Source organism: Melozone crissalis, unplaced genomic scaffold, assembly GCF_028551555.1.
Source record: "Melozone crissalis strain CALT ecotype California unplaced genomic scaffold, PUWL_Pcris_2 ptg000008l_1, whole genome shotgun sequence".
In the NCBI taxonomy this organism is placed as follows: Eukaryota; Metazoa; Chordata; class Aves; order Passeriformes; family Passerellidae; genus Melozone; species Melozone crissalis.
The window spans coordinates 13,121,899-13,134,111 of NW_026535786.1; positions in this window are offsets into that span (position 1 = coordinate 13,121,899).

A 12,213-nucleotide genomic window follows, 5' to 3' on the forward strand; every position below is an offset into this window, starting at 1 on the left:
GGCACTGAGCCAGTGGAGGAGCTGGCCTCAAAGCCCCTGAGTGCCCAGCTCACTCTCCCCTGGGCTGCAGTGTGGAGCAGCCCTCTTCTGCTCATCAGAAATCCCCTCAGATCTGTGAGACACCCAGCCATCACCTGAAGCAATCGGTCTTGGGCCTGCCTGTCACAGACTGTCCCCTCCAATTTCCGTGCTTAGCCCTCTGCACGCTGGAGGCAGGAGGATGCACATCCTCACTCCCTGGGTAATTACAGCCCTACAGCACTCTGCAGTATCCCAGGACACCATCCCACAGCCCCACTTCCAGGCGAGCCCCAGGCACCCAGCTTGGCTTGAGCTGCTTCGAGGGCAAAGTCGTTATGAAAATGTCCCGCAATTGCGTAAGAAGAGAGGACTGGCACAGAGATCCTGGCCTGAGGCAGGCAGCCCCACAGCATCCTCTTGCTCAGAGACTTCCAGTCCCACAACAAGTCATCTCCTGGCCTCGCTGCTGCTGTTGAAAGGCTGTTCCAGATCCTTGCACTGGCAGGTGGGAAGCTCCTTCTAATTTCCATCCTCAGCGTACCCATGGCCCAGGCTGTGATAACTCATTCTTGTGCCAGCATTGTCCTCAGGCTTAAATTCAATGTCAAAACCCTTTGTAAACACAGAGTTAATGTTGCTTGGTGATAGCTCATTCATTCCCAGAACATTATGCTCATCAAAACGCAAACTTGTGGAAAAACAGGGCATTTAGAGCTAAAGTACATGCCCAGGCAACCTTACTTGTGCACCTTCTGAGCTGGCAGCTGCCAGAGGGACTGCAAGCTCTCTGTCTGCATTCACTGCGTCAGGTAGAAAGTGTTCTGTGATGATCACTGGGCGCGTTACCTGGGGCCAGGGGGGGTGGGCAAGGAGGGGAGAGCCAGCCCCTTTGGGGGCAGGCAGGGTGGGGATTTTGGCTGCCAGCTCTGGGATGAAAGGCAAAGTGCTTCTGCCCGTGGGATACCGGCTTCTTTCTGTGCACCGCTTTCAAGGACAGAAGGAGATTACATGTGATTAGGATGTCCTGGGGTAAAGATTTCACCAGGCACTCCACTCTGCATCAACTCCGAAGGCAGCAACTTTCTGGCAAGTGTCAGCTCATAAAAATGCAGCTGTGTGGCACCAGTGCTTTGGGAAGAGCACAGCAGCGCTCACTGAGGGCCTGACCCACTGCACTGCAGAGTCTCTGCGGTGGGGAAAGCCATCTCCAGCAGCAAGCTGAGCTAGCCCAGCAGGTCTGGCACAACCACAGCTGGGGAGGGCTCCCGTGATGTTTGGGGCTGTTTGCCCTTTTGTGCAGTTGCAGTCATGCTGTTTCTGCCACAGAGGCTGCTGTGTCTAAGGTGAAGGATGATAGGAGGCTGCCACAAGCTTCAGCCCCATCCCAGGCTCCACATTAAGGGAATTCAGACCAGGATTGCCAGCACAGCTATAGAGATGTACAGTGTACAAGAGCCGGGGCTGAAAATCTTGGAAATTTTAATACATGGTGATTGCATAAGTTTTAAGCACAGAAGCAAAGAATGGCCAGAGGGACTCCCCTGAACACCACTGCCCTGTTACCCATGCTGCTGCCATTTCCAGCTCACCCTTCTCACTGCATTAAAACATGAGTGCTTTAGAAACTGCTAATGTTTAAAACAAATTTTCTTACAGTGTTTGCTGCTGGGTATGCATTTTCTAAAGAGTTACTTTTAGGAAGTTCCACATGAAGGACAGCCACAAATCCTGCCCTAGACAGGCTGCTCAGCATCCTTCTGTGCAGCCAGGCTTTGTGCTGGGCTCCTATCTCCAGAAGTTTTGGGGGAGCAAGTAGCATTTCTGAAATGTATTCTCTACTTTCTGAAGTTTTTTGTATCTGTAGTGTGTGCAGTACCTGCCTTCTTGCTGACCCAAAAGGGCAGCTGGCCACACTTGCCATAGCAAGGATGTGCAGACAATGGGAGCTGATCTGGGGGAAGCAAAGGGCTGTCAGCTGGCAGGCCTGGAGGGCTCCACTCCAGGAAAAGGAGACAGGGAAGGAGCAAAGAGTGATTTCTCAGGTGGCAGCTGCTCCTCAGACAGAGCCAAGGCTTCTGTGACAGATGCTCACTGTGCCTGCAAGGCTGGAGGAAACGAAGCCCCAGGTGACCGTGGTGCTGAGAGAGTTCCTGGAAAACACAAGCATCCTTGCTAAAACGAGGCCCAGCAATGATGCAAAAGATTTTCTAGGAACTCTTGAGTATCTAGGTGAGACTGAGAACTGCCCTGAGGATGTGGAGATCATTATGCCAGCCTGTCTGGGAGGAGGAGCTCAGCCAGCTGAGGGGGAAGGAAGCACTTGAACCTGCAGAACACTACTTGCTGCATCTCTGGACTCACCTGCCCTGATACAAGGACTTGCTGCTTCCAGTGAGGCACTGGGCAGGAAACGTGTGCCCTTGGGTCCCACATTCCTCCAGGCAGAACACCTGGGCACAGCTGGAATCCCTAAAGCTCTGTCTAGAGAAGCTTCCACGTGGAGAATCAATAAATAATCCAGGAGCTTTTGGGTTTAGTAAGAGGGCCCAGGAACAAGTTTGCAACTCCTGTGCACTCAGCTTGAATAGTGGAAAAGTACCCAGAAAGCAGACAGCTCTGTGGAGTGTGAGGAACATAAGGATGGAGAGTACAAAATGAGAAAAGGACAGTGCTCTGTCAAACAGGCAGAACACGCTTATAGATACAGGCAGTTGGATCTGCTTGCCTCTGAAACAGAAGAAATGCATCAAATCCTGATGGGGTGCACCCACAAGTGCTGAGTGAGCCAGCAGAAGTCATTGCAAGGCCACTCTCGATAGCTCTTGATTGGTCATAGCACCTGGGAGAAGTACCTGACACCTGGGGAAAGGAAACATCTCTCCTGTCTTCAAGAAGGGCAAGAAGGGGGATCCAGGGTCAGTCAGCTTCACCTTGATCCCTGAGAAGATGATGGAACAGGTAATCCTGGAAATCATTTCCAGGCATGTGAGTGACAAGAAAATCATCAGGAATAGCCAGCATGGATTCATGCAGAGGAAGTCATGCTTGACCAGCTTGATAACCTTCTATGATAAAATGCCTCACCTTCAACAGGGCCTTTGACACTCCCACAAAGTGCTCACAGACAGGTTGCTGATGTATGGGCTGGATGAGCAGACAGTGAGGTGGCTGAATCCTGGCTGAACGGCCGGGCACAGAGGGTGAGCAGGGGCACCAAGTCTAGCCGGAGGCTCATCCCCAGCATTGACTGCTGCTCATGGAGACCCTCTGGGTGATTCCTCAGCAGGGGCAGGCTGGACCAGATGACCTCCAGAGCTCCCTTCCAACCTCAGCCACTCACTGATTCTGTGAAACCACTTAATGGAATGGTTTCTGATGAGTGCCACCCCAAGCTGTGCATGGCTTTGCCTCAGGCAGCAGTAGCTGAATCCGGGTAAAACTGCAGCAGCTGTGTGACAGAACTGCAGCTCTCCAACCTGCCCTGTGTCCCATGGCTGAGAACTCTGGCACAAATACAGTCATGGCTTCAGCAGATGGCAGGCTTAGCCTCTAACAGGGACAGAATGACTTCCCCATCCCAGGGAGAGGTGGAATGAGGGAAGGATGAAGCTGGTATGGGAGAAAGGGACACGATGGACAGGGAAACTCTCAGCAACTGGCTCTGCTTCTCATCAGGAGCCGTTCCCTCCTGCCACATGGTTGTGCGCCTTGCCTGCTGGGGAAAAAGGAGTGTCCAGGTGTGTGATATAGGGGAGAAACAGTGGCAAGCTTGCAAGATGTGCTGTCACTAGCTAACACCACTGCTGCTGAGCTTAGCTCTTTGTGAACTACAGCACAAGGAGGACGATGAAGTAACCCTGGGAGATAAGCTGTCTGCACGACAGTGAGAGGAAGCAAGGCAGCTGGTGAGTTATCCCTGCTGATGTTGTAAACACATCTAAAAAAGTACTTCCCTGAACATGATGTTTACCTGAAGCTTGGGAGACTTGCCCAGAGGGATCTGCTCCAGATGCTGTGAAAACTCTGGGATACAATAAAGGCGCAAGCGCTGCTGAAACCTGAAAAGCCACCCAGAGTGACGCAGCCCAAGCCTGTTAACTCTGAAAACCTCTCAGCATGTTTTAGTCCATAATGAATTCCAGAGGGGTTCACGGTGCACAGACTTGGTGCATCTCTGATGTTACACTCTGTGAAAACATTTGTAGCAGACCGTCCTTCCACACTTTGCGGTGCTCACCCAAGGGGCTCCTGGCAGACTCTGTCATCCCTAGAAACCAAACAGCAGACTGCTTGTCCTGGCTGGAATTGCCTCCTTCCCCTTCAGCTGGCCACAGCCCCCAGCCCCTCCACCCCAGCCTCTTTCTCATCCCTGTCAGGCAGCAGCTGCACGTATGAATTGGCTTCCCCTCCGATGGGCACTTCAAACCTGAAAAAACCCTCCAACTTCAATTCATCAGGAAGATCACATTAAGCCCATCTAATCTCGCTGTCTGACAGGGTAACTGCACTGGCGGGCTGGGGGGGTGCAGTAGATGTGATACGTCTTGACTCCAAAGCTTTTGATAGAGTGAAAAGCACAAACAGTGGGGGAAAAAAACACAGTTGGAATTTCCAAAAAGATGCACACAATTGCCAAAAAGTATATACAGCTGGTTTGGGGAGATTGCAGTGTCAGGGTGGAAAGGCATTTTTCAACGGGGCTGTGGAAATCGGTAGATTCATTTTCATCACTGAGAGCTTAAGCTGTGTGGTAGAAAAAGCTTTTTAACTATCGAGCAATAAAACGCTGGACTAGATTGGCCAGGGAGCCTTGTCATTGTAGGCTGCTGAGAACAGGTTCAACAAATATCTGTCAGGAATGAGTTGTGCTTACTTAATCTTGTCGTCGGGTCAGGAGGCTGAATTACATGATTGCCTGAGGTCTCGTCCCAATTTCATTTCCCCCAATTAAATTAAATAAACCTCAGAAATCATTGTCAGAAGCAAGCTGCAGCAAGCTATACTTACTGCAACCCCCCCACCCTCAGTCAAGTGTTAGATCAGCACTAATCCCATCCAGGTGTAAACCAGGTTCAAGACCTACCACTCTCTCTCCAACGTGAAAACCAGCACAATGAAACCCTTTCAGTTCTGCTGCAGGGGCATGTGGCACATTTACTTCAGACTGGCTTTTGTGTATTTCTCCAAAGAACCGAGCCTTTTCTGAGATGCTGGGTTTTAGACTTCCTTTCTGAGAGAGCTTATGGGAGCAGGCATTGTGTGGGAGAAGCACCAAGAAGTCACCTGCATAAAGAGCACAAGACTTTGGACTGATCTCTTACCCTTGAAGGAAAAACTCTTTTGGGGACTGAGCAGAAAAATGTGGGCTTGTGGGTCTGTGTTCAGCACATCTTTTCTTATAATGCTGTGCTTGTCGTGCTAACCTGCTCTGCCTGCCAAGGAAGCACAGCAAATTGCTGGGAGAGGTAAATCTGTGCAGCCTTAAAAAGAGCCAAGCTCAGAAGAGAAAAGGACTGCCCAACTAAATCATGGCTGAGCACCTTCCCTTCTATAATGGCTCATTTCTCTGCCCACATCCCTGTGTATAAAATGGGTTTTTTGAGAGAAGTTCATCCATTCCAGCCTTTTGCTAAGCTAAGGAAGGTTCCATGTCTGCTCCTATGGAGAACAAGGGTAGGCACAGAGACAGACTCTGTTATTCCAGCTCCCCCACACTGCTGCCAGCCCCGAGCCCCCTTCTGAGTATGAGTGACAAATTGTATACAGCATCCTAAATAAGATTAACGTAATGATCTCTTTAAGGCTGTTGTCTTTGTGATCACGTCACATCGGGGCTTCATAATCACCTCGTGAATGATGAATGCACCCAGATCTGTCTCTTCCTCTGTCATTTCTAACCAGTGAATCTCTGTGTGTAAAAGACATCCCTGTTAGCAGGAGCAAAGAACAGGACCTCGCACTTCTCTGCTTCAGACTGTGAGTAATTCTCCTAAATGCATTTAATCGGCAAACTTCCTTTTCATGCTGCTTTTTTGCTGAGCTAGAGCCATTACTGCAAGGAGAATTATTCCCAAGGCCAGTGACATTCCTCCATGGTGGCAGTTCCCTTTTGACTCCACACATCATCTGCCTCTCCCCGGCATTTTACCCACCTAAAATTCTCCTACTAATTCCTTTCACTTCAGCTTATCTCGCTGCCTTCCAGCCCTTACTGCAACAAATGCCCTACTGAAATCCAACTAGATTAGATTTACCAATTTCTTTTTTCACCCAGGTAAGGGAAAGGAGGTAAAGAAAAGGATCAAGTTAAGGGCACACTGTGCTTTTGTTGATAAACCCATTTTGTATTTGATTCCATTTCCCACTTACTGCTGTAGCTTTAATTCTGTTTTCCTTCTGTAATTTGTTCTTAACCTTATACTCTGTTGAGACTAGACTAATGGGTTTGCAGCTGCCCAGAGTACTTTGTTTTCTCTCTTCCTGAAATATAGCTCCTTTTTCCCAGGCCTGACATGCTTACTCTGAAGTTGATGGATATGCTGCAAATCTTTGCTCCCAAAACTGCTGCTTCCTCAGACAGCTTTGGAAAAAAACCCAAAAAACCGCCACAAATATCAAGGTAAGGTGGCAAGCTCAAATCTTGCTTTTTACAGAGCTTCTCAAGGTTTGCTTTTGCCTTGATACATCAAGTTACTGTTCTCCACCCTTTCTTCTATTCTCTTCTCCCACCTTTTTCAGCATCATCCTTCTTATTGAGAAATGACAGGAGGCAGCTGCAAAGACCCAGAGGTGTTTTAGCAGCACTGTGGTGAGCACTGAAGGTGGTGTGAGGAGAGCATCATCTGAGCACCCACCCCTCTGCTCTCCTGGTGAGCTGAAAGCCACAGCTTAGGCTATCACAGAGGCATGTTTCTCAAAAAGAGGGGGGCTGAGACGTGGCTGTTTAACTTCTGAAAGGGAACAGAAATCCCCTGAAACCCATCACAGATTCTCTGACGGCAAAGCAACATGCAGACACCTAAACCAAGCATTTAAAGCAGTTATTAAAGCCTCTCTGGTTCTGAAGGGGTGAGGGTTTTGTGTAGGGAGGGAACTCTTACATGCTGCACTATAGTTTTAAATGACATTTCAGTGATTGCTGCTGTTCAGAAAAACACGGGTGTCACAGCTTAAGGAGTCACCCCCAAACCAACCAGATCTTGCTGTTAGGAGATTCATCTGTGGTATAAAATGGGACAAGTTGTGCTAGAGAGGGTGGTGAGCCAGCTGGAGAAGAGACATTCGTGCAGAAAGGCTTTACAGATGCTAATGCTGCTGTCAGCACAGATGCATTTCCACGGGGCCAAACAAGCATACTGACCTTCTGGCTCCCAGCGTTGTGAAGACACTGAACAGTGCCTCTTGGCAGATCAGCAGCACAAAAACACTGACCCACACAAAAAGTCAGGTGAGAAGGGATTTCTAGAAGTCTCTAGTCTAATTCCCTGCTTATAGCAGGGTAACTCCAAAGCTAGATCAGCTTGCTTAGTGCCTTGCTCACACATCTTCTGAACATCTCCAAGGATGGAGATATCCCAGTCTTTTAAGGCACATCTTCCCCTACTGAATTGCTCTCAAGGGGAAGAAATTTTTTCTTACCCATGTTCAGAATTTCTTTGTTTCAACATTTGTCCCTTGTTTCTTGATCCTTGTTTGCTGCCTTCTCAGAGTCTGGCTTCCCCTTCTCTACAGCTTTCCTTTAGTGAGGAGCAGACAGCTACTAGACACCCCCTTGGTCTTCCCTGTTTAACAAACCCAGCTCCCCCAGGCTTCTCCTTGTGCATCGTGTGCTCTGCCCTCCACCGTGGGGGCCTTTTTTTGGCCATGCTGCAGCTGGGGTGTGATCTTCAGGTGGCGCCTCACACCTCTCAGGTGGATGGGAATAATAATTTCCCTTGATCTGCTGACTACACCTTTGCTAACGCAGCCTAGGGGACCTTCATTGCTTGAAGGCTCACTGCTGAATCATGTTTAAAATGCTTCTTGATAACATTTGTGGGGATCTAATAAAATACAGGGCTTATTGCCACAGAGAACTTATCCCCCTACTGGAGCAGGCTTTGCCTGTGCCCACTCAAGAGGGATCCTCTCAGTTCTGATGTAACCGTGATTTTTGCCCTGTGCTCAAGGTCCTCAGCCACTCTTGCTGTCCTGACACATCTAATTAGTAATATTTTTCCTCCTTCAAAATTATGGGATTTGTGTTCAGGGCACATTGGCCAGAAGTTTCAGTAACTAACTGCCCTTACTACACGACAGTGGCCAAATGAACTCAGCCTGGAGCCAAGGCTGATCCAATCACAGGTTGTTACATTCCTGCCCAACAGGGACACACCTCCAAGTTCCCAGTCCTCCCAGTTTCTCCCATTTCCAGAGAAACTTATTTTTTTCACTGAAAAAAGGTTTGCATTGTTGCTGCGCATGTGCTTCAAATTCCAGAGTGTATCCCAGGTGTGTGGTTTCTGCTCCTTGCCCTTAACAGAGCAAGATGCCACTATAATGAAATGATTCAGGCAACCGAGCATGTGCAGGATAACACGCATCTGTAACTCTCCATTACTGCGTATTTCTAAAAGCTTAAGCAACGCTAAGCAGAAAAGTTACCAAGCAGGGGAAAATGGAATCTATTTCCATGCAGCAGGAGAAAAAAAAAAAAACAACAAACCAACAAAAAAAACCCCGACCAAGAATGACGCGCTGAAATGCTCTCTGCTGTGTGCTGCCAGGGGATTTAATCAGCCGATTGCCAAAGAGATGTCAGTTCCCTGAAAAGAGTGAGGACAACATGCCTTGCTGAGAAATGTACTCTCAAGATTAAAATACCAGCTGCAGAATAACCAAATATTGTCCTACAATCAGCTACAAATTTGGGTGAGAAGGAACAGCCGCCATCCTTAAAATGTGTGTCACTACATCATCACGCCTTCCAAGTCTATCTGTCCATCTCTGCCTACTGGTCAGTACCCCGCACAAATTCAGGTACCACTTGAGCCAGCTTAATGATGCCACGAGGCCTCATTAGGCCAGGTTTACCAGCCCAGCAGGATCCTATGACACAAAATACCACCTATGTTACCAGGACAGCCACGGTGAGCAGTGCAGTTTACACACAGACATCAAACAAAAGGTGCTCAACACAAGAGAGTAGAGTGGCACCACAGGAGGGTGGTCTGTAACCACAACTGAAGGGCCAGGGGTGTGTGCTTTGCGTTGGGGTGGTGAAAAACGAGAGAACTGGAGAAATCAGGAGAGTAGATAAAGAAGGAAAGTGCTGAGGTGGGAACGTGACAGTCAGATGTGATTGTGGAGGAGGCAACAAGGATGGGAGATGGATCAGGCAGCCAGCGTGGAGGTGTGTGTTTGCCACCCTCCCGGGCCAAAGCTGCACAGCAAAAGTTGTTACAAAGGTTGTGAGAGAGCAATTGTCGTGGTAACCGGCTGGCTTTCTCCACACATTTTCTTTTCTGAGCTTGTCAGGAGCTGGTGCCCTCAGCAGGAGGTGGGAACCCGGCTGTGTTATTCACATGATTCTGCTCCCAGGAGGGAGGCCCCACTAACCTCCACCTACCACCTGCTCCGGGGCTCTGCTACCTCCTGCAGTCACTTGGCGTGGCTGCTGCCTTATTTCCTTGCTGCAGAGTTGTGAACCTCTGTGTCAGCCCCCGCCCAGGCCTCCTCACACAGCTCCCAGCAAGTTGGATAGAGGGAGACTGTACCAAATGTGGCCTTTCTAAAGAAATGAGCTGGTCTGGAGACTGGCCCAGGAGTCTCCACTACGCACATCACGTTACTTGCTGTGGGGCCAGATCTCCACCAAGCCTGTCTCTGTGCATGAGCACAGCGTAAGGAGGTCACCTCTTCACCCCACACTGCTCCTCCTGCCCCCAGCACCAGCGGTTTTACACAGGCTTTTATTCACCACGCTCCTCAGCTGAGCCCAGCCTGCGAGTTATGATATCCTAGAAGTCCTAAACATACACACGTGGGACATGGGCATGTCTCACCAGGAGAAACCTGCGGTGGCAGCCAGGATGCTCTTCCCTGGTGTGGGAAGGAGCAAGAGCTGCCAGCATAAGTAAAGGGAGGGAACAGAGAGCTGGGAAAGAAGGTAAAGAGATCAGCTGTACTCTCCAGAGACACACACCCGTGTTTCTCTGACTTTGCCTCCTGCGAAGGAAAGGAGATAAGACAAATCAAGTGTCTGTGGCAGATGTTAGTCACGCTGCCTCACGTGCTGGTGAAGGGTGCTCGGCAGTGCGGGGTGGGAGGGGGAGCAGAAAGCTCCAGGCACCTTAAGAAAAATTAACCACTTTGTCCCAATCCTCAAGTGACACTTTCCCTTGCCAGGTATGGGGCATTCTGACGAGTGCTCCCGGTTATCAAGTCCAGGCCAGCCCTCTTGGAGGAGATTCACTCCTGTTTCTTCCTAGGCATCATGCAGGGAGGAAGGACACTGGCAAAGAAGAGAGAAGTAAAAGAGATGTCAGTGCCAGGATGGAGCTCCTCTTCCAAGGCGTAAGATTGAATACATTTGCTGCGTTGCAGAACGAGGAGGGAAATGTCACCTTCAGAGGTGATCTGACAATCACAAAAATAAATTACACAGAGGAGAGGAAAAAAAAAAAACCACAACAAGACGAGCATTTGTGAATATTCATGAGCAAGTCAAAACCCCCAAATTAACAAGGAAATTAATTTCCAAACTGATTAGGCTGCCAACTCCTTTTATTTAAATAAATCAACAATTGCCTTGGCGTGACTCCCGCTGAAGAACGCGGAGCTAACCCTGACTCCTCCCGGTGGGGAGTTTGGTGCGATGACCAGCAGCCCAGCAGGTTCTGGGGCCGGGCAGGCTGCGGCCGGAGCCGCGGGCAGCTTTCCCTGTGCCCCTGCTCCGGATGCTGCGGTTCCACGATGGCCCGAGCCGATCTAACCGCTGGCTGCTGTGCTTGTGCTCTCCCCGGTCCCACCCTCTTACTCATGCTGGCTCGGAAAAGCTGTTCCAGCATGCCAAGCTGGCAGAAAACTCACGCAACAATTAAAAGCGGAGGTTTCTGTCAAGTCAGAGCACTGGGAGCAGCTCAGCCAAAGGCGCAGCCCCACAGGTGAGGGAGGTAACCCAGCCTGACCTGGAGGTGGGCCCAGCGCCAGAGTTAACCCCGCTGCGAGTAGCGGGGTGAAGCCTATCTTATCCCAGAGTGTCCGGAGCGGAGGAGAGCAGCTCCAGCGCGGCTCGGTGATTTATTTGTTGGGGTGTCTGCAGTGCGCTGTGGGGCCGCCCAGCCGGCCGGGATAGCGGAGTGCTGGAGCCGCTCCGAGCCGTGTCCCGCAGGAGCAGCCGGGCCGTACCGGGGCGCGGGGCACCGAGCGCCCGCTGCTCCTCCCGCGGCAGCGGCAGCGCACGGGAGGCTGCCAGACGGAGCTTGGGTGGGCTGAGGCTCTGAGGGAGTGCTCAGAGCCTGGAACGAGGGCGAGCTGCAGCCCCCGCCCGGGCCAGGTGTGCACGGTTACACCCGCAAGGACAGCTGGTGTGTGGGGGAGGTCACACGGAGCCGCGGGACAGGGCTGCCCTGCTGCCCTCCTGCTCCCGGCAGGCAGCGAGACGGTCCGGTTTGCCCGTTCTGGCACAAGGCCAGCTGGCGGGAAGTCCGTTCTGTTGGCTCAGCAGGACAAACACGTTTAGCAGCGTGCCAGGAAAAGCTCGAGCCAGCGCGGGCTGGGACCATCCCAGGCACTGGCAGCCAAACTTTGGGACAACTCCCCTGGATCATCGCGGCGGGCCGGGACCGTCCGAGGCGCTGGCAGGCACAGCGCTCACGAAAACTCCTCTGGAGCAGCCCCGTCCCGAGCCGAGCCAAGCCAGCGGCCGAATTCCCCATTCACGGTGCCTCATGAATATTCATGAGAGCGACCGCCTCTCCCCCCTCCGCCCGCCCGTCACGTGACGCCGCGAGGCCGGAAGCGGCCCTGCTGGCCGGACTCGGGGACGCCGCGCGCCCGCCCGCCCCCCGCCCGCCACAGGCACTTCCGCCCTTCCGCCAGCCCGGGCTGCCCCGCGCGCCGGCGCCCTCCGCGCTTCCGGTAAGCGCGCGCGCGCGGCCGACCCCCGCCCCGACCTCCGGCCGCGGCCGCCTCGCCGGTGCCCCCGGCCCG